We start from the raw sequence: 22,912 nt of genomic DNA, 5'->3' as shown, positions 1-22,912 counted from the left end.
TATTATTATCTTCATTTTCTATTCAAGAAACCTGTCTTAGTATAGTCAGCTGGCACAAAGCCCTATAAATCAGAGACACTAGCATAGTTCTTCTGGACCAAATACTCTATGGAGCCTTGAGTGATGTGAAGAGGTCAGAGACCCCGAGAATTTAAATTCATAGCGATGCTCGTTGGATGCCCGTGCTGGACCTCATCTGAGTGGTGTAAGAGCTGCTTCTATGCTCACACCACATGGAACAGCACTTGTGTAGTTTTCAGTCTTGTGCACTTTCAGCATAAGGGGCTGTGAGTGACAGGTGCTTCCTTTAGGAACTCTTCTGTCTCCTGAAACTCTGGAAACAAGAGAACCAACTTCGAGAGTCACATTCCTTAAACAATTTACTCACCTTAATTAATCAAATTACATTGCATTCAAGTTTTTCTCCTTGCTAAGTGAGAAAAGTCTCTTGGTTAAGATTTAAAGATTCTGAACATCATAGAGTAAAAATAAAGGAGTTTTGGGTTAATGATTTTAAGTAGGCAAAAATAAATAAATAAATAAATAAACAATGCCTTTCCTCTGATAATTCTAGTTAATTGAAGTTTTAGTTCTAGCAAGAATAGTGAAAAATGAGTTTATTTGAGAGTTTTCAAATATATTTTCATATGCTTAATTTTAAAATACGTAAAATAAAATAAAACAAAACACCAATCTCTTTTCCTAGATTACCAGTGTTGCTATGGGTTGCCTTCTAACTATAGTGACCACAGACATTTTTGCAGTCTGGTAAAAGGAAGTATCAATGGGGCATGCAATGGAAAGAGAAGCCCTTTGTGTTGCACCACAGACAGGTCCATGTTTAGGGAAGGCATTGCCAGTCATCCCAGTGTGGCTTTGCCTTCTAGGCACATGCATCCTTTCAAGTGTGCCCACACACCTGGCACTGTGGCAAGAACCTGCTTCACTGTCAATTGTCTCAGGAATGAACTACGTTGACTGGCTGTAGAAGTATGCACACACCAGAGAGAAGACTGGTGTGAGACATAGACACAGAAGCTAATGAAAATAAAGGCGTAACTTATTCATGTCACCAAATAGGGAGAACTTGAGACAGTGTTCAGCTAGAAGCTCACCTCTAGTGACTGTTGTTCATGGCGCTAGAGGGCTGTATGCATGATAGTGGAGGAGAAACTAATTATTAGAGCCACCCAATTATGAAAGCAGTACCTACAGCAGAAGACAGCTTGCAGCATGTAACTTTGCAACAGTGGTACAACTGTTATGAGAGTAAACAACCACTTTTTGATGGGATTTAAGGCCCACTCTATGAAATGGAATTCGTATCACACACTGCCAAAGTGTCCAAGAACCTGAGATAGATAGGCCATCTCTCTAGGGGGAAAATAATAAGTAAACGTAGCAATAACATGACTCCTAATGGCATATTGCTGTAATTGGAGATCAATGTATCACTCAACCCTCATCAGAGAAGATTCTTACAGTAGATGATAATGAACACAGAGACCCACAACTAGACAATGTACAGTGAGTGACAGGCTTTGGAGCAGTCAACCCTGAACAAGATGTCTTCATTAAACCCATTCTGTCCACACTCGGGGAATCTATGCAGAAGAGGTGAAAAGATTTAAAGCTAAAGAAAACAATACTTTTAGACACAACAGGATTGATATACATATGAACTCACAGAAGCTGTGATAGCAAACACAAGACCTGTACAAGTTCATACCAGACAAAGTCTCAGCATTAAGAAGAGGAAGTGGACACAAAATCCCACCTCTAAGCAAGAAGCTATTTTCAATCAGAAATGGAAAAACCAGCTTTCTCCAGTGAAGTGACCCTGGGATGTAGAGTATTAACTAAGGGGCAGGCCCATGCTCACAAGTAGTTGTGCAACACAAAATGGCCTCCATGGTTTGTGTGTGTGTGTGTGTGTGTGTGTGTGTGTGTGTGTGTGTACTAGTTTTGTTTTTGTTTGTTTTAAGCATTAAAATGTATCCTTTTGGGTCTTTGGTTTTGTCTTCTTCTGAAGGTTTGTTTTGAGAGAAAGAGCAACTTTGAGTGTGTGATGAAGTTGGGTGGGCAGGAAGTGAAACAAGCTCTCATTGTAGCCTTGGCTGTCCTGGAATTCACTATATAGACCAGGTTGGTTTTGAACTCACAGAGATTTCTGCCTTTGCATCATGAGTGCTGAGATTAAGGATATGCACTACCACACTCTGAACAAATAATTCTTTTAAAAAAGGAAATAGATAATAAAAAATCTGAATGCTTATAAATATTTTTAAAGGTGGAGAATAATTAAAGAAATACATTTGACATCAGCCTCTGACTTCCCCATGCACAAACACATACACATGCTTACTGCATACTCATCTTGCCGGCACATACCCCCAACACGCACATGCTTAGTACACACCCATACTGCAGACACTGCCCTCCACAAATACACACTAAAAGAAGACAGAAATAAAAATTTCAGTTCTTTAACTTAAAGTAAGCTAGAACATCTGCTTTAGTCAGTATCAAAAATAATTATACATGCATAATGATAAATGCTACATGTATGTGTATAGGGAAAGCAGAATTTTTTTTACCTTCTTTATATAAAGTATCATAAAATTATTGTAATATAATTATCAAAGAATTGCCACAAATTCTGTATTTTATAGTTTGTTAATAACTTCCATTTCCCCTTTATCTATCCTCTGATGACAGTATTGTCCTTTCTGCTTTCCGGAGTCATGGGACTGAGCCTGGCGGTGCATGCTTTCAAAGCCAACACTTGGGATACGATGCAGGCAGATCTTTGTAAGTAAGGCCAGATTGATGAACTTACCAAGTTCTGGGTAGTCAGAGTTCCATAGCAAGGCTTTGTCTTAGTATACAAACTGGTAAGCTTTCACAGGAACCTACCCTATGACACGGGCAACAGTATGCACTATGTAAGAAATATTAAGACTGAATACCTTATGTTAATGTTCTTTATTTTCTTCAAATACTTTTTTCTTTTAATGAAAATAGATCACCCCCCCCATATTATACATTCTGATTATGGCTTTCTCTCCCCCAGCTTCTAGATTCTTATCTCCTCTCCCATCCAATCCATACTCTCTCTTTGTCTTTATCATCCAAAAAGCAAGCAGGCACCATCGATAATAATGATGATGACCACGACGATGATGATATACAAAAAAACAAACTGGAATTTTTGGCTCTTTTTCATCTGTTTGAGTGTCATTTACTTACCTGCAAACACACAAAGCAAAAGGAAATAAAGACTCGGACTTTGGAAGGAGTGAATGTAGTCAGTACCTTGATTTTGGTGATGGCACCAAGGTGTGTAGCTCCTAACATGTATCAGTGCAGGCTGCTGTTTTATGCTTTCCAATAGTTTTAAAAAAATATTTCATTTTTATTTGTGCATGCGTGTGTGTGTGTGTGTGTGTGTGTGTGTGTGTGTGTGTTGGAGTGGTTTCTGTGTGTGAATGCAGTATCTCTGGAGGGTGTAAGATCTCCTGAAACCAGAGTTACTGGTTGCTGTAAGCCCTGCAGAGTACTTGATTAAGAGAAATGAAGTCTTCTGCAAGAGCTGTAACTCCTAACCACTGAGCCATCTCTCTAGGCTGTACCTGAGTTTCTTAACATTTAAAGTACGTTCTTGTTTCTTTTTCTAAAATAATCATTTTTTCATATCTGGAATTATGCTTCTAATTTTGCAGTTCTTAGAGATGACTTTCAAGTGAAAATTGAAGCGTCAAATACATAGATAGGTGTGGCATCAACCTATAGAGTCTTGGGTAAGAGGATGAACTGAAGAGGAGACCATCACTTCTCAGAGTTGCAGTGAGTTTTGGGGAATTGCGTGGATGCAGACTTGTATTTATGGAAGGAAAAACCAAGCCCATGCATTTCATATTTAAAATTATGTTTCATTGAGTTTAGAGAGTCTTCACGCAGAGTCAATAATATACATATATTTATTTACTATATGCATATGTGTGTTTTGCATGCATGTATGTCTGTGTATCACATATTCTGGTGCCTATAGAAGACAGAAGAAGGCACTGGATTGCCTAAAACTGGAGGTACAGTCTACTGTGAGCTGCCATGTGGGTGCTGGGAATTGGTTCCAAGGAAGAGAAGCTAGTGACCTTAATGACTTAACTTAGTGGCTGAACCATGTTTCTAGTCCCATATTTAAATTATTCAGCTTGATCAGCTCTCTTATTTTATTTTATTTCGCAATGGGATAAAACATTAGGCTTTGCGTGTCTGGACCAGTGCTCCACTAAAGAAAAAAACCTCGACCTGAATCTAATAAGTTATTCCAATGAAAGTTCACAGAACTGCCATTTGAACTCTCCTCCTTGTTTTCAGGGTTCCTTCACATCTATAGTGAACAACTGATTTGTTTTCAGTGATAACTAGCTAATTTTGATTTCTGAGAAACTTATGAAAAGGAATCTAGTCATAATTATTGTGATCTCATCTACACTATCCATTTCGCTGGGTCATCCTTTCGTGTTTCTGAGTACCATTCCACCGTGATGCAAATGATAGTGCTTTATCCACGTTCCTGTGTAGGTCATGCTTGCTTACATGTTTGTCATTAGGGATGTCACACACCTGTTTCTCACTATGTCCACTGTGTACCAGGCTTCGTGTTGACATTAATTTGGAGACAGAATCCCTGAAAGTTGATCTCTCGGGTTCCATGTGAATATAAGTTTCACAATTTAAAGGAGGATCAGTTGATTTTGCAGAGTGGTTGAGCCACGTGATCCTTCTATCAGCAGTGGGAATTCTATCTGTGTTAGATCCTTGCTATCAGCCTACAGGGGCCAGCCTGTAGGCCTGTGAGGCCATCTCACAGAGGAAATGCTACCGTGGGTCTTACCATGTGCTTGGGCCATCCCCATACTTCTCTGAAGAGAAGTCTGCTCAAGTCTTTTACTCCTTGCTCCCTCTTTTGAGTTTTATATATCTAAAAAAACGTGTTTGGGTACAAATCCTTAATCAAATATACAATTTGCAAATATTTACTCCCAGTCTGTAGCATTTATTTTCATTCCTCAACAGTCTAGTTCAAAAAGCAGAAGTTTAAACATTTTTGGGCTATCGGATGTATCAGTGTTTCCTGCCACAGACTGCAATTTTTGGATGGCGTCTAAGGAAGCTTCACCTAATCAAACTTGCACAAGTTTTCTCCTGAAAGTTTCACATTTAGGTCAATGACTCATGCTGAGTTAATTTTATGGTGTGAGATATGGATCAAAGTTTATTTTTTTCTTGCATATGTATATATCCAATTATTCCAGCACCATTTGTTGAAAAGACTAATCTTTTTCTTCTGAATTTCCTTTGAATCTTTGTCAAAATCATTTGTCTCTGTGTGTGCGGGTCTATTTATGGACCCTCTTCTGTTCCATTCGTGTTTCTGCCTGTCTCTACATCACCACCAAACTGTCTGGGTGATTGTAGCTTCATAATAAGCCTCAGTTCTCGAAATATGCTCATCCTTTCTCAAAGTTGTTTTGGCTATTCTAGGTCCTTCAAATTTTTATATCAATTTTAGAAACAGTTCGTTAATTTCTATAAAAAAACCCATATAAGATTTTAATTGGGATTGCTGTAAATCTATGGACTGGTTTGGGTAGAGTGACTTTCTTAGGATTATTGGGTTTTCTTGCCAATGAATAAAGAACATGCCACTGTTGCCTAGATTTTTCTTAATTACTCCCAGTAACGTTGGGTGGGTGTTAGTGACCAGAGCTTTTATATCTTTTGTCAGATCTGTTTCTAATTCTTTAATTTTGTTAGCTTTATAAATGACATTATTCTTAAAGTTTTAGTTTCTCATGATTTGTGACTAATACATAGACATATAACGTGTTGTTACGTAATAGTCTACACCGAAGTCTGGGGCTACACTCATCTTATGCTTCCATGTTTATTGACTTCTGTGGAACACAGACGCCAAGGCCCAGTGGAACTTCTAACCCATGTGGAATGCTTGAGCCTTAGCAGCCAACCAAGATCTTGGTCTTTCCAGCACTAGGAGCAAAGGTGGTGGACCCCTCCCATTCACTGAAAAGACCTGAAAAGTTTCTTTTTACAGACTGTAGTGAAATTTCTCCATGATCTATTTAGTCATTTGTGAATAATGACAACCTTATTTCAGCATTTCTAATCTGGATGCTTGAATTCTGGTTTTCTATTGATACAGGGTCCCCCTATGTAGTTTAGTTTTACATCCAAATCAAATTCTTCTGTATTTGTTTTCTTGCTTTATTGCAGACTGCAAATTCCAATTGATGTTGAAGAGGTAAGGGGTACAGGCATCTTGCTTTGTTCCTGTTTTCATGAAAGCTGAATTTAAAGGTAGCTTCATTTGTTTATGGGTTCCATTTATCACATTGAGAAACCTCCTTTTTATTTCTTACCCTAGTTTTCTAAGAGTTTAGGAAAATTCAGGGTGCAGGTTGAAATGTGTTAATCTTTTTCCTATGTTTATTTAGATGTTCTCATAATTCATCTTCCTCTGGCTCCTTTCTTTTGTTATTAAGTTAGAGCTTGTCAGTGCATTTGTTTCTATTGTTGAGCCGACTGTATACAACAAGGCACAGTGTGTTATCTTTTCATACAGTGTTGGATTTGATTTGCCTAAATATCAGGTTGGCTGCTATTGTCTATCATAACAACGTGCATTGGTCTAATCCTGCCATCGTCATCATCTGTGAATCATAGACAGGTGCATCTATCAAGGTGCTTGCGTCTCCTTGTTGCCAAAACACTGCTTTCTTCTCATTTGTCTGGAAGGGTCTATGGGAAGTTGGCATTATTTTCCCACGCCTGTGTTTTACCAGTTACCAGTGGGTTGTTCTAGAAATATTAATTTAATTGCTTTTATTGCCTACTTTATTTTACTTGAGTGATTTTGACAGTTGATATTTTTTAAGGAATTTTTCCACTATAGCCAAATTTTATAATTTGTTGGTATAAGGGTTTGCTATGTAATAGTCTCTTGTATCTTTTTGATATTGCAAAATCTATACTGACATTATAGCTCACATCTCTGATATTAATATTTTTATCTTTCTTCACTCTAATTAGTCTTGTCAAAAGCCTATTATTATTTTCTTTTAATAATATTTTTCTTTTTATTTACTTTTCTCACCATAGCCTTCACTCCCTCTCAGCCCCCCTGCCCCCAGATTTACTGATCCTCAATTTCTTTTCAGAAAACAACAGGCCTCCAAGGACTATCAAGTGAACTCACCATAACAAGATGCAATATGACCAGGCCAAATCTTCATATCAAGGCTGGGCGATACGGCTCAGTGGGAGGAAAAGGGTGCCAGAACAGGCAAAAGACACTCCCACCTCCACTCTGAGAAGCGCCACAGAGACCCCAAGCTGGACAAACACAACTCATATGTAGAGGACCTAGTGCAGACCCATGTGGGCTTCATGATTGCCACTTCAGTGTCTATGCGCCCCTATAAGCCCTGCTTAGTGATGCTGTGGGCTGTGCTCCTGTTCTGCTGGTGTCCTCAAGCTCTCTGGCTCCTACAATCTTTCCTTCTCTCTTTCCTGGGGTGGAGCTCTGCCTAATGTTTGGCTGTGGGTCTCTGCATCACTCCCGTCAGCTGCCAGGGAAGCCTCCAGTGGCGATTGAACTATGAACATATCGGCATAGCAGAATATCATTAGGGGTCATCTCATTGACCTTTTTTATTTTTTTCTTTTCCAGTCCTGTTTGGTTCTCTTAGGTCTCTGGGCCATTTAGCTTCCAGTTCTTAGACATTTAGTAGATCTTGGGCACAGACAGTTCATGGCTTGGGCCTCAGGTTAGGCCAGTCGTTGGTTGGCCACTCCCAGAAGTTCAGAGCCACCATTGCCCAGCACACCTTGCAGTCAAGATAGGTTATGGGTTGATGGTCTTATGACTGGTTTGGTGTTTCAGTCCTACCACTGGGTACCTTGCTGATTAAAGCGGACGGCTGGCGCAGGCTCTGTTTTCTCCATTACTAGGAGTCCTGGTTAGGGTCGCTTTCATAGTTTCCTAGAAGTTTCCACTGCAGTAGGTTTCCAAATTGTAGGTATTGTCCCCCATATGCCCCCTAATTCCAGTTGCCTCTCCCTCTGCACCCCACCCCTCCTGTTTCAATCCCCATTCTTCCCAAGTTCACCTTCAAAATCTCTTCTATTTTCCCTTCTCCTGGGACATCCATGTATCCCCCCCCCCCCCAAAACCTTCCTTTTTTGCTTGCTTAGCCTCTTTAGGACTGCGGATTGTAGTGCAATAGCCTTCTTAATTCTTACCCAATTAAGAATTAATGAACTATATAAACTTATTATATGTATAAAATTATATATAAAGTTAACGAATTATATAAGCTGTCACAGGTATAAAGCAACATTACTTGGCTTTAATTTTTTTTTTTTTTTTTTTTTTTTTTTGCATTTAATGTATGAATGTGTGTTGATGTGGTCTATGCCTCTGGGTACCTATTCCTGGGTGTGATTGCTTATACAGTTGCATGTGGAAGATGTCTTCCTTAACGGTTTCTTCTTCTTCTTCTTCTTCTTCTTCTTCTTCTTCTTCTTCTTCTTCTTCTTCTTCTTCTTCTTCTTCTTCTTCTACTACTACTACTACTACTGCTATTATTATTATTGATTTAGAGTAGCTGGTCAGTGAGTCCTTGGGATCCCACCCCTATCCTCCAGCAGTTGGATTATAAGTAAAAGGCACTACTATCCGGAGATGGCGCCCAGATCCCCGTGCTTGCTTGGTAAATACTTCATCCGTGGAGTCATCTCTTCAGGCCCTGTTCCACTTTATAATACTCCATCTTCTATGTTTCGTATTGGGTTGTCTTTGTCACCGTGCCTTCGAGTTCACTAATCTTTTCTTCTGTAATGTCTAATCTGCCAATCCCAGAAACTCTATTTCTCGTCGCACTTATTTTGGTTTGAATAACCATAAGTTCTATTTGGTTCTGTTTTCCACTTTTCTTGTTTTTGCCTAACTTTTTTGAACATATGGAATATAGTTATAATAACCAGTTTAATATCCTTCTCTGCTAACTATAACATCTGTGGTTAGTTCTTAATCAGATCCAATTGATTGATTTATCTTCTCATTATGGATAATATTTTCCTGTGTCTTTGTGTGTCTGGGAAATTTTGATTGGATGCCAGATATTGTAAATTATACCTTGTAGGATGCTGAGACGTTTTGTGTTCCTATAAATATTGTTGAGCTTTGTTCCAGGCACAGTTAAGTTACTTGAAATCAGCATGGCTCTTTCTGGGCTTGCTTTTAAAAAATGCTAGGCAGACTGGAGTGTTGTTAGTCATGGGCTAATTACTCCACAGCAGAAGCAATACTTTTATGAGTATCTACCCCATGCACCGTGTATTGTGAGGCTTCACAGTCTGCGTTGCGCCCCCCAGCATTCTGTCCTGACTGTTGTCTGGGCATTGATGCTTCTCCTTCTGGGTGGTTCTTTATCTGGCACTTGCTTATGGGGATGTGCTGATGTGTTCAGCTGAGCCCTCTGGGGACCTGGCACATTGGCCTAGAGTTCTCCCTCTGGGCAGCTTTTCCCTCAAGCCCTCAGTGCTGGGAACTCTCCATGCTGTGATTTCCCACCCTCAACTTGGTTCTCTCACTCTGGAACTCTGGAAAGTTCCACATTCTACCCTTTTCCTCCCCCTGTGCTGTGCTCTGGAAACTCCCTTGGGGCAGTAAGAAAGGCAGCCATCAACCTATTTTATCTGTCTCTCCTGTCTCAGAGACCAGAGCAGCCTTCATTGCCTGAGAATCAAGGGCTACATTGGAAGAATGAACTGGTCCCTATTTTTTTTTTTCTTAGTGGAAGCAGTCTCAGTTTCCCTGATTTGACCTTTTCTTTATGATGTATAGGTAGGTGGTGGGTTGTTTGTTTTGTGTTTTTTCTTTTATTCTTGAGGTTGGGTTTTACATTATAGTTCAGGGTGGCCTAGAACTCTTGGTGATTTTTCTGCTTCAGCTAGGATAATAGGAGGGTACTATCACGCCTTCATTGTGTTTGCTTTTGGTTTGGCATATGATTTTACTGCGTTCTCTTTTTAAAATATTATTATTTATTATTAGTTTATTATTATTACTATTAGTGCACGTGTGCCATGGTCTGTATCTAGAGGTGGGAAGACCACTTCCAGGCGTCCATTTCTCCTTCCATCATGGGTTCTGGGATTGAATTGGAGTCAGCCATTTTTCATAGCAGGTCTTTTACCGGCTGAGCCATCCCTTTAATCTTGATAAAGGTCTTTGATCCTTCCGCCTCAGAATTCTGAGTACAGGGATTATAGATATCTACATGAATATGTCTGGTTTACATTAGAATTTTAAAGATCAGAATAAAAAAATAAAACAATATTTCAAAAATCACAAAGGGAGCTCATGTTTGCTGCATAGATGTGTGACAATTAAATAAACCAGCAGCTCATCTCAACTTGTACTTCTGTTTTTGAAGAATAACATTTTTTATTATAAGGTAGGCCATATTTAAAATTTACAAATAGAAAATATCAACAAAATACCAAATTTCATACCAAGCGTAGAATTTCAATTTTAAGAATTTAATGAGTTGACAATTATAAACAAACTCATTTTTCTACTCTTATCTAAAATAAAATTAGGACATTTAACCTTAAATGTTTAATATGAGGAAAAGGAGAATAACAAAGTGTACTTTTAGATGATCCCAGGACACAAGGATCGAGATGACAAGTAGCACAGTTGCTAAAAGATCAAATTGGTGAAGAAGACTACAGAGAGAAACAGTACAACTAACGTGAGACTCAACTCAAATCATGTCAGGCTCAAATCAGAGTTATTGTACTCGGTGAATATCCACGAAACCCGTAGTTCACCTCCTAAGTAAGTCACAGGCCCTGGTAGGCAGCAGTCCAACTTTGGCAGCTGTGAATGGAAAGTCCAAGAATCTAGTAGTTATTCAGTCCCGTGAGGCTTGGTGTTTAGCTGGTCTTCTGTAGAAACTGGAATCCCAAAGGACTAATGGATGTGCTGTGCAAGCAGGTGAAGAACAAACCAATTCTTTCTTCTTCCACTGTTCTTATGTAGGTCCACAGCAGAAGGCGTGGCCCAGATTGAAGGTGTGCAGCTTGATCTGGATTATAGGTATGTGTCAATCTGGATTAAGAGTATCTGTCATCCCATATCAAGATCTGGATCAAAAGCTTGTGTCTGCCAGCCTCAAGATCCAGATCAAAGGAGTGTTGCCTTTCTGCCCCAAGATCCAGGTCAGAGGTGAGCCTCCCATTTCTGGATTATAGTTCATTCCAGATATAGTCAAGTTGCAATCCGAGAATAGTTATCAGAGCCCCCTTCTCCTACTTCCTTCATCAGATGATCATTTGTATCCTGCTATTATCCTTTCATTTGTTTCTCAACTCCAGCTGTGGCTGCTTGCCAGTATTTTCTGCTTTGTGAAGTAAGTTCAGGATACATATTGCTATCTGAAGATTTGAAACTAGGAGCCTACAATTAAGTAAGACCCGAATAAGATGATTTAATATTGGTAGATAGAAAATTGTGTAAATAACTCTCCAAGGAATAAGATTTATGCTTCTGTATAAGGTCCAAGTAAGGACGCTTGAATCCCACTTAGAAGGGGGAACAGGGTAGTCATGGGAGGCAAAGGGAGGGACCTGGGTGGAAGAGAAGAGGGCAAAGATTAGCATTGAGAAAATCAGAATCAGAGATTCCCAGAGGACAAAGGACTGGTAGAATGAATGGAAATACACAACTGCTAGTGATGGGGATTGGGGGGAGTAGGGAGATGGGGCTATTTTCTAGGATGTCCCAAAGACCTGGGATGAAGGAGGCTTTCAGGAATCAATGCAGGTGACCTTATCCAAAATGCCCAACAGTGGGAATATGGAACCCGAAGCCATATGAATTTAGTAGCCAGATCCCTAGTGGAGGGGTGGGGACACCAACCCATATGCAAACATTTTGACCAAAAATTGATCCTGTCTAAAAGAAATGCAGGGACAAAGATGGAGCAGAGACTGAAGGAAACTCTGACAAGTGACACACCCATTATGAGACCCATCCCATGGGCAGGCACCAATTTCTGACATTATTAGTGATGCTATGCTGTAGACAGGAGCCTAGCATAACAGCCCTTTGAGAGGCTCTGTTTAGCAGCTGACCTGAGACAGATGTCTCATACCTACAGACATTGGATGGAGGTCTGGACCCCTATGGAAGAGTTAGGGGAAGGATTGAAGGTTCTCATGGAGATGGCAACCCCACAGGATGGCCAACAGTGTCAACTAGCCTGAAGCCCTGGGAATTTACAAGACAGACGCTAAACCACCAACCAAAGAGTATACAAGGATTGGTCTGAAGGCCCTGGCACATATGTAGGAGAGGGTTACTATGTCTGGCCTCAGTGGGAGAGGATTTGCCTAATCCTACAGAGATTTGATGTACCAGGATTGGGGCATGGGAGCTGCTTTCTTCAAGGAGAAGGGGAGCGAGTATGGGGGAGAAACTCTTCAAGAAGGGGGGGACTGGGAGGAGGGACTATTTGGATGTAAAATTATAGTAGTAGTAGTAGTAGTAGTAGTAGTAGTAGTAGTGATGTAGAACTCTCAGCTCTTCCTGCCTGATGCCTGCCTGGAAGCTGCCACGCTCGCACCTTGATGATAATGGACTGAATCTCTGAACTTCTAAGCCAGCCTCAATTAACTCTTGCCTTTTATCAGAGTTACCTTGGTCCCGGTGTCTCTTCACAGCAATGGAAATAAGACATAAGATATAGGTGATCAATTAAGTCTTCAAATTTGTATCAATTTGAACTTCTTTACTTAAGTAATTCCAAGTCCAGTCACCATGTGTCTGCTATGTCAGAAGGGCGGTGGTGTGAGTCCCGGAGAATCAGAACCCCCAACAGTTTTTCTAACCGGCAATTCTGTTATTTTTAGCAAACAGAAAGACTGCATAAAAATGTCAAAAGGAACTGCTTTTGAAGAAAAAAAATAGAAACTGACTCACTGAAGGGACCTACTGGGAGCAATTATCAAGAGCCTGTGGTAGACCTACTGGGAGCAATTACCCAGAGCCTGTGGTAGATCAGGAAGTCTGATTTAAGGTTATTACTTTTGCAAATTCTGCAAAAACAGAACAAAACAAAGCCCAAACCCAAAAAGAAAGAAACAAAGCCCATACCAAAAACCTCACCACTAACAACATGGAACATGTTTCCTCCTGGCTTTGCCACCGGTTAGTGGATTCCTCTACAGCTGCAGTCTCATGGGAATGGTGGGAGCAAGTTTTATTCTCTGGATTCCTCAGGTCTCCCTTGTCTAACTCAGATTAATATTGGCTAATGACAGGAAAACCTGCCCCTCTTGATAGAGCTCTGAATTGCTTGACAAGATCACTGGGACTTTAGCTCGTGGCTTTCCTTAGGAGAATGAAGATTGAACTTTCCCATCAGACACCTGCCCAATCCTAGGAACAATCATTAATTCTTGGCATAAAGGCACCACTTTGACAATTCAGACTGCCGTGTTCGATGATCTCCTCAAGAGAGACATAAGTTAGTTTTGAATTAACTGTGGGTGAGTGAAACTCAATCTTGTTGCTACCACTGGATTTTATTGTATTAAAATATTCTTTAAAATTTAAAAGAAAAGATTTTTATTTATTTTTATCCCCTGTCCCGTGTTTGTGTGTGTGTGTGTGTGTGTGTGTGTGTGTGCGTACGTGCATGTGTGCGCATGCATGCACCTTTATGTCTATTCGTGCATCAAATGTGTGTAGGAGATTGTAGAGGCCAGAAGAGGGCCATCAGATCTGCTGGATCGGAAGTTACATGGACCTACGAGCAACCAACATGAGTGCTGGGAATCAAATTTGGGTATTCTAAAAGAGCAGTAAATGCTCTTCACCCTTGGACTAGCTCTTTGGCCCATTATTGAACAATTTTTTTCACATGACTATGACCATTAAAAATACTAAAAAATGCTTAATACAATTAATATTATAAATCATTGCTAGTTTATTTATGAATTACAGAAGTTCTTCTCAGGCTACAAATCTAGTACTGTTCTCAAACTTATACAAACCTATTTTTATTAAAGTACAAAATTGAGAGAGAGACAGATCTCTCTTAGCATAGTTTTGAGTGAATTCGGTAACAAAAATGGGTCATTTATGAGTAGTAAGTAAAAGTATGGAATGATCAGCTGCATATTTACATTTGTTTGGATGCTCTTTTTCTTTTTGAATCACGTGCACATGTGTATAGGTGCCTGAGAAGACCAGAAGAGGAACAGGAGTTCCTGGAGCTGCAGCTGTGCACTGCCAGAGCTGGGAGCTGGGTGCCGGGTACCAAACTCCTGAGTTGCCAAGAGCACTCAGAGCTTTTATTCCCATGCCACATCTCTCCCACAGCTGTTAAGTCATTCTTTCAGAGTCATTGTTCCTAGGCTTTAGTTCACACAAGCTTCACTGGTTGCTGTCATCCGTTTCCTCCCTTTCTCCTTTGAAGCATGCACACCCTGAGCCATGCAAACAGACTTAGCAAAGCCAATGAGTACTGAGCGAAGTGCTGTGGGAAGCTTCTCAGTCTTCTCAATTCAGACAGCTGACAGCACACGTGCCAGAGTTCTAGAAAGAGCCAACAGTGTGGTTCTTGGTGCCAGCAGCCAATGGATGGTCGACCCCTGCTTCCGTTTCCTGGGTTCAGAAATAATTCAGCTTGGCCAGCTCCTGTGACACAGTCTCTGTAGACAAAGGGCAACCACAATTCTTCATGATTTGTAATAGTAAGAGCTATGTCTGCAGTCCCATGACTTAGGAATTCTCAACTCCTTAGTATACGGCTTCTGAAACTCTCCATTCACAACTCTTTGTGCTGTGGGACTAAAGTGATGTTTGAAGTTTAAATTACCGTGCTTAAGAGATCTACAAAACAAAAATGTCTCTAAGATACTTGTAAACGCAACTTCCTAAAGACAGATAACTCCTTGGAATTCCGGGGCCCATTGCTCATGTAAGATAACATGCCGCATATTTTCCTTCCTGTATACAAGGTTGTTGTCCCGACTACACAGGAGGTTCTTGATCACACATAGGCAGGAGGTACACAGGTATGAAGAATGGCAGGATGTATGCTTGCCCCCAGCTGAACAAAGGCCTTGTGTGGTTTGCCTTTATAAGCACCTAACTAATGTAATTGCTGCTCATTCTCAGGGAACCCTGGGTATGGACCAGGCCAGTGCCCATCTTCCTGGCCAGTAATTAATAAAGTTTGCTTCCAACTTGGTTAAAAGTTGTAGTGATCTTATTCTCTCCCGGTGGGATTAACAATATTAAAGACAATTTTTTTTTACTTGATATCCTCTGTATTTGCATTTCAGATGTTAGCCCCTTCCCTCAATCCCATCTTCCCTCCCCCTCCATTTCCTCCATGAAGGTGCTCTCTCTCCCGCCACCCTCTCCCACCTCTGCACCTTGGCATTCCCCTACACTGGGAAAACGAGCCTTCACTGGCCCAAAGGCCTCTTCTCACATTGATGTCAGAGAATGCTATCCTCTGTTGCATATGTATCTGGGGCAATGGGTCTCTCCATGCGAACTCATTGGTTGGTGTGTTAGTCCCTAGGAGCTCTCGTGGGTTAAGTTAGCTAATAATTTTGTTCTTCCCATGGGGTTGCAGACCCTTTCAGCTCCTTCAGTTCTTTCTATAGCTCCTTCATTGGGGTCCTCCTGTTCAGTCTGATGGTTGGCTGCAAGCATTCTTCTCTGTATCAGTATGGCTCTGGCAGAACCTCTAAGGAGGCATTCATATCAGGTCCCTGCCAGTAAGCACTACTTGGCATCAGCAATAGTGCTTGGGTTTGGTGGCTGCATATAGTTGTGGATCCCCAGGTGAGGCAGTCTCTGGATGATCTTTTCTCCAATCCCTGCTCCTCTATTTTCCCTTTATTTTCTCTCATGAGCATTTTGTTCTCCTTTCTAAGAAGGACTGAGGCATCCACCTTCTGGTCTTCCTTCTCTTTGAGCTTTATAAGTTCTGTAAATTGTTTCTTGGGTATTCAGAGTTTTTGGGCTAGTATCCACTTATAAATGAGAACATACTATGAGGGTTTTTGTTTTTTTTGTTTTTTGTTTTTTTGTTTTTTTTGTGACTGGGTTACCTCACTCAGGATGATAGCTTCAAGTTCCTTCCATTTGCCTAGGAATTTCATGAATTCATTGTTTTTAATGTCTGAGTAGTACTCCATTGTGTAAATGCACCATAATTTCTGTATCCATTCTTCTGTTGAAAGATATTTGTTTTTTTTCCAGCTTCTGGCTAGTATAAATAAGGCTGCTATGAAAATAGTGAAACATGTTTCCTTGTTAGGTGTTGGAGCGACTTTTGGGTATATGCTCAGGACTGGTATAGCTGGGTCCTCAGGTAGTATTATGTCTAACAATATTAAAAACATTTTAAATGACTTGAGCATTTTGCATGTAAGAACATGAAAGAAGAATACAAGTCAAACATTTATTGATAATCATGAAGAAATTTGTTTTGAAACAATTATTGGGTATACATATAATTTTATCATCTATTAAAGAGAAAAGAAAATTTACAGTCAGAAGATGAGTATTATTGGTAACTTTAACCTGAAGAATTAAATTTTACTGAATATTTGCTACTAGACTTATAAACTCTTCAGTGTTTGTTGGAATTGATCAACACTTTGGTTTTCTAGTCTGTAGTGCTGAGAAGGCCTTCTCACATAAATATGTAGCATAGATAATCAGAAATGGATTTAGTGCTACTTTGAGAATTCTTTTAATTCTTTTCTAAGGCCAAGCGGAAATTCTTTTATAAAATTTTGTGAAAATGAAGAGAGCAACCCAAACAACAATGTTTAAAAAGATTTACTTTTTAAATGTGTACAGTGTTCTGTTTACTTATAAGTGCATGCACTGCCTTCGTGTTTGGTGTCCTTAAAGGCCAGGAGGACCTTAGGTCTCCTCTGTGTCATTAATCATTTATACTCACAAGTCTTCCAAACACCCCTCCCCCATCCATCACCTCTGCTTCAGCGTGGATCAATGGACCTATAGGAGAGCACTGAGAATCACAATGTGCTCTCTGCTTCATGTTGTGAGTCATGGTGTGAGGTCTCTGTGGCCATGCCTTGTCACTGTGATGGTGATGGACTCTCATCCCTCTGTATCTGTAACCTCAAATAAGTGCTTTCCTCTGTAAGTTGCCTTGGTATGGTCAGCAGTAAAGAATCTAAGATAAAAATTATTAATATGTTATGCACATATTCTCTGTGACCGAGTGTTAGGGTTTGTGCGTCAAGTAGCATGGGTTCTGAGCTAGCACACTGGTCCTCAGCTGCTGCCACCGCTCCAGGAGCCTTGTGCAGCTTCTGGGAAGGAAGCCTAGGTGGTAGACCTCACTGATGGGGTGGGTTCCAGAACAAGGCATTTATCTCTGATTGTAGCCCAGATCTCTTTCTTTCTTTCTTTCTTTCTTTCTTTCTTTCTTTCTTTCTTTCTTTCTTTCTTTCTCTCTCTCTCTCTCTCTCTCTCTCTCTCTTTCTTTCTTTTCCTTCCATTTCTTCCTTCCTTCCTTTCATTCTTTCTTTTTATTGGATATTCTCAGTATTTACATTAAAAACGTTATTCTCTTTCTCCCCTCTCCACTCTCCCTCTACCATCTCCTTGCTTCCATGAAGGTGCTCCCACTCCCAACCACCAACTTCCACCTCAGCTCCTTGGCATTCCCCTACACTGGCAAAACGAGCTTTCACTGGACCAAAGGCCTCTTCTCCCATTGATGCCAGACAATGCCATCCTCTGCTACATATGAAACTGGAGCCATGGGTCTCTCCATGTGTACTCATTGGTTGGTGTTTTAGTCCCTGGGAGCTCTGAGAGGGTTTGGTTAGTTGATATATTGTTGTTTTTTCCCGTGGGGTTGCAAAACCTTTCAGCTTCTTCAGTCCTTTCTCTAGCTACTCTGTTGGGGTCCCTGTGCTCAGTCTGATAGTTAGCTGCAAGCATCCTCATCTGTATCAGTATGGCTCTGGCAGAGCCTCTGAGGAAGCATCCATATCAGGCTCCTGCCCGTGAGCACTTCTTGACATCAGCGATGATCACTGGGTTTGGTGGCTGCATATGGGGTGGATGCCCAGGTGAGGCAGTCTCTGGATGATCTTTTCCTCAGTTTCTGCTCCTCTACTTGTCCCTGTATTTTCTTCTATGAGCATTTTGTTCTCCCTTCTAAGAAGAAGTGAAACATCCACATTTTGGTCTCCCTTCTTTTTGAGCTTCATAAGGTCTGTGAATTGTTCCTTGGGTATTCGGAGCTTTTTGGCTAGTACCTGCTTATCAGTGAGTGCATACGATGTGCGTTCTTTTGTGACTGGGTTACATTACTCAAGATGATATTTTCTAGTTTTATCCATTTGCCTAAGAATTTCATGAAGTCATTGTTTCTAATAACTGAGTAGTACTCCATTGTTTAAGTGTACCACAATTCTTGTATCCATTTCTCTGCTAAAGGACATCTGGGTCAAAGAAGATCTCAGAAAATGGAAAGATCTCCCATGCTCATGAATCGGCAGAATTAATATAGTAAAAATGGCCATATTGCCAATATCAATTTATAGATTCAATGCAATCCCCATCAAAATTTCAACTCAATTCATCATAGAGCTAGAAAGGGCAATTTGCAAATTTATTTGGAATGACAAAAAACACAGAATAGAGAAAACTATCTTCAACAATAAAAGAACTTCTGGGGTAATCACCATTTCTGACTTCAAGCTGTATTACAGGTCAATTGTGATAAAAACCACATGGTATTGGTACAGAGATAGGTAGGTAGATCAATGGAATAGAATTAAAGAAATGAGCCCACATACCTATGTTTACTTGATCTTTGACAAAGGAGCTAAAAACATTCAGTGGAAAAAAGACAACATCTTCAACAAATGGTGCTGGGTCAACTGGCAGCATGCAGAAGAATGCAAACTGATCCATTCTTATCTCCTTGTACAAAGCTCAAATCCAAGTGGATCAAAAACTCTACATAAAACAAGGTACACTGAAACTTATGGAAGAGAAAGTAGGGAAGATCTTAGAACACATAAACACAGGGGAAATTTTTCTAAACAGAACACCAATGGCTTATGCTCTAAGATCAAAAATCAATTAGTGGGACCTCATAAAATTGCAAAGCTTCTGTAAAGCAAAGGACACAGTCAATAGGACAAAATAGGCAACCAACAGATTGGGAAAAGATCTTTACCAATCCTATACCTGATAGAGGGTTAATATCCAATATATACAGAAAACTCAAGGCCTTATACTCTAGAGAATCAAATAACCCGATTAAAAAATGGGGTACAGAGCTAAACAAAGACTTCTCAACTGAGAAATACCAAATGGCTGAGAAGCACCTGAAGAAATGTTTAACATCCTTAGTCATCAGGTAAATGCAAATCAAAACAGATATGCTTTCTGATCTGACCTGGTGTGACAAATAGCATCTACAAACCCTGGCCACTGCATCCCAAACTCCTTTCTCTGCCATGACAGGTCGGATTCCCCAAAATCACGAACTAAAATAAGCATCTCATTTCTTTCGTTGTTTCTGCCAAGTATCTTTATCACAGTAAGGAAAAAATAAGTAACTCATCCAGTAAAGGATTTTAATCTAGAGACAAACTTGTACAAACGAATCCATATTTAAGTACAAACACTCAGTGAAGTATCATATATATTATATCACCATCGAAAACCTTCAAAATGTTCATAAATAAAGAGATTAGATGAATGTATTATAGTGCACATTTATAATGAAGTTATTAAAAAGCAGAAGGTAGATTTATATGCACTGATGTGAAAAGTCTAAGGTGAACTACTATTAGAAAATCAAATGGCATCCCCTCCCCCCTCTCCTCTTGTAATTTGAGCCTTTGTGTGTATATCTCCTAAGGGTATTGAAGAAAATCTGTGAATGAATGAGATTACTAGGGCAGAGGACACCAGGAAAGCACACAGGGCTCTAGTGAATATTGATTTTTTTGACACAAATTCTTAATCTTTTTATAAAAACCCTCTTTTTCATCTACATGACATGCTTTGAAACAGATATGCCCTCAGCTCCACTCCAGAGACAGAGCATGAGACCCAGTGGCACAGGAAGTGGATGGCCATCTCTAAGGTCAAGTGATGTGAGGAATGTTGAGGGTTGCAAAATCGTCAAGTCAGTGGGTGGTCAGCATCCTTGTGAGCCCTTGAAAACTCTGCCTTTCCTTCCGGAAAGGTGACAGGTGACAGCAGCTCTGAACGGGATGGAGCGAGTTGACAAGCAGAGAAGAGCAGGCAGAGCTATCATCTGAAGAGCTGGACCCAAGCACACTGCAGCCACACCAACTAAGATGGAGAAGACGTCACATTCTTCAGGCAGCTTCGAAATCAAAAGCTGCTGAGATGATTCCTTCCTATCTCAAGAATAGCATGTGCTTAAGAAATAAGAAGTGCTTTATAATGCATAGGGTTATCTACTTTATAATCACATTTTTATTAAGATATGCACAGTAAGGGGTGAGCCGTACACTCAAGCTTGCAACTCCAGACTGTAGCAAACAGCTTTCAAGTCTCAACAGTTTTGAGAGAAATGTCTAGCTTTATAAGGACAAAGGTGCAGTGAAAATTGCCTGTGACTGAGGCATCTGGCAGAGGACAAGCAGATGAGATCACACTGCCAAGGAGAAGTGCTGGTAAGTCCAATGGGCATCCAACCTACTGTTTGGAGGTGACACACACATAATATTTCATTGGCTCATATAAGCCACATGATGACTGCTTCCAAAGACAGCCTCATCAAGGGTCTTGCTGAGGAAGGACAGGTGGGATATTTCCTTGTAACTTATCCACATTTTTCACCCTCCCTCCCTCCCTCCCTCCCTCCCTCCCTCCCTCCCTCCCTCCCTCCCTCCCTCCCTCCCCATTTTTCCTTGTGAAGACTGAAGTCCAAGCTTTCTTTGTATATGAAAGTGCTCACTTTGCCCCCAAAGCTCCTAGATACCACCTAACCCCCATATCCTGACCATTTCTGCCCAGAGCACATTTTTCCAAAAAACTATTATTAGTGGGTTAATAATTTTCTCAAAAACAAAATTTGGCTTAACTTTCCAGGTGCCATTTTCAGTAGGTATAAAGCAAACTAGCTCATTGCTATGTTCCCCTGGGCTTGGTAAAAATGTGAAAGGGTGAGAAATAGTGTTGTCCATCTAAATTGAACAAGTAAAGAAAGCTGATCTTATTTCACAAGCTTTGAGAAGTCAGCACTCCACTCTTGGTGACCGTTATGCATGGTGAACTGTGTTTGATTTATTGTGGCAGATCGGACCAGAAGACTTGTGAGCTGTGAGGACAGATAGGCATGCTAGCGTAGCTCAACTCCTGGCCCATTTTGACATCATCTTCACTAGCATCACTTTTTCTTGAGTTAAATTTTTTCTCTTTATATTTTTATGAATTTATGTTCGTGTGTGTGCCCCATGTGCGACCATGATATGCTGTGACTGTCAGAGTTGGGTTTCTCCTTCCACCATATGCATCCTGAAGCTTGAGTGTGGTTGTCAAACATGGTGACAAGAGCTTTTGCCCAGCGAGCTATCACACCAACCTGCACTCTTTATTCTTCTAAATAATAGTTTGGTTGTTCTGTCTGTAGCAGGGTAGTCTTTCTGTGGTTTTTATTTGAGTGTCATATTTATAATGGAGTCTTTATCCCTCCTAATTATTTGCCAACCCCCCCTTTTGTTAACCCATTAACAATGGGTTAATAATTTTCTCAAAAACGATAATTAGCTTAGCATTTTTGATCAGGAGGGATAAATGAAGGGACTTAGAATTTCTTCTAAATTTGTACCTTCATTGGGAATAAATTTGAAATAACTTTGGTAAGTGCCGATGAAAACAAAAACAAGCCAACAGAGTGTTACAAGAGTAAACCTAGCTGTCCTGGTACAATCAGAAGCAGCAGGCTGTACCAGACCTAGTGAAGCCATGGGGTGTTCCTTAGATAATTACAGCAACCTTCACAATTTTACTGTTTGTGAGGAAACCATTTGTCCAACAGCATTGGAATGATTACATCATGACATTATTAAGAAGCAGGATGTTATTGTATTTATAAGTAGTTTACATTATAGGACAGTGACAAAGCTAAGACATTCATTATTGAGCGGAGTGAAAACAGTCTGGGTAAAGGGGCCAGACCCACTGTGCAAATAAGATTCCCAAAGCACTAGCTTAGCACAAACTCCAACTTTTATATTACTCTCTTATAGTGTAAAAACATTTGGCATTTATTTGTTGGGACTGGGGGTAGGTATGTGCTACAGCACAAACGTGGAAGTGATATGACAATTTTGGACAGTTAGTTTTTCTCTTCTACCATGTGGGTCCTGGGGATCAAATCTAGGTCATTAGGTCTAGCAAGGGCCTTTATCAGATGAGCCACCTTGCCAGCCTATATTACTCTTTGAAAGTTTATTATTCCAAATATTTATCAACTTTTCAATAAGGAAAACCGAAGCTTTCTCTGTCTTCATGTGGATGAGATACGCTTACTGTTGGCTCATTTTAACTGCTCTAGGTTAGAAGGTTGGTAGATGTTAGTGCTGAGCTGTGAAATAAAAGTTGATTTTCAGATTGCCAAAGAAGATAATTGAAGAGAAATGTGAAAACAGCTGTTAAGTTTGAAGAATATGAATCAAGTTTATTAGAGCCTGCAGAGTTGACTGGACACTGTTTGAGTCAAGGTTGGGTTCCTGCACAGAAGATGCCTCT

This window comes from Micromys minutus (assembly GCF_963924665.1).
Source record: "Micromys minutus genome assembly, chromosome: 5".
Taxonomy (NCBI): domain Eukaryota; kingdom Metazoa; phylum Chordata; class Mammalia; order Rodentia; family Muridae; genus Micromys; species Micromys minutus.
Note: the sequence above shows the minus strand (reverse complement) of the source record.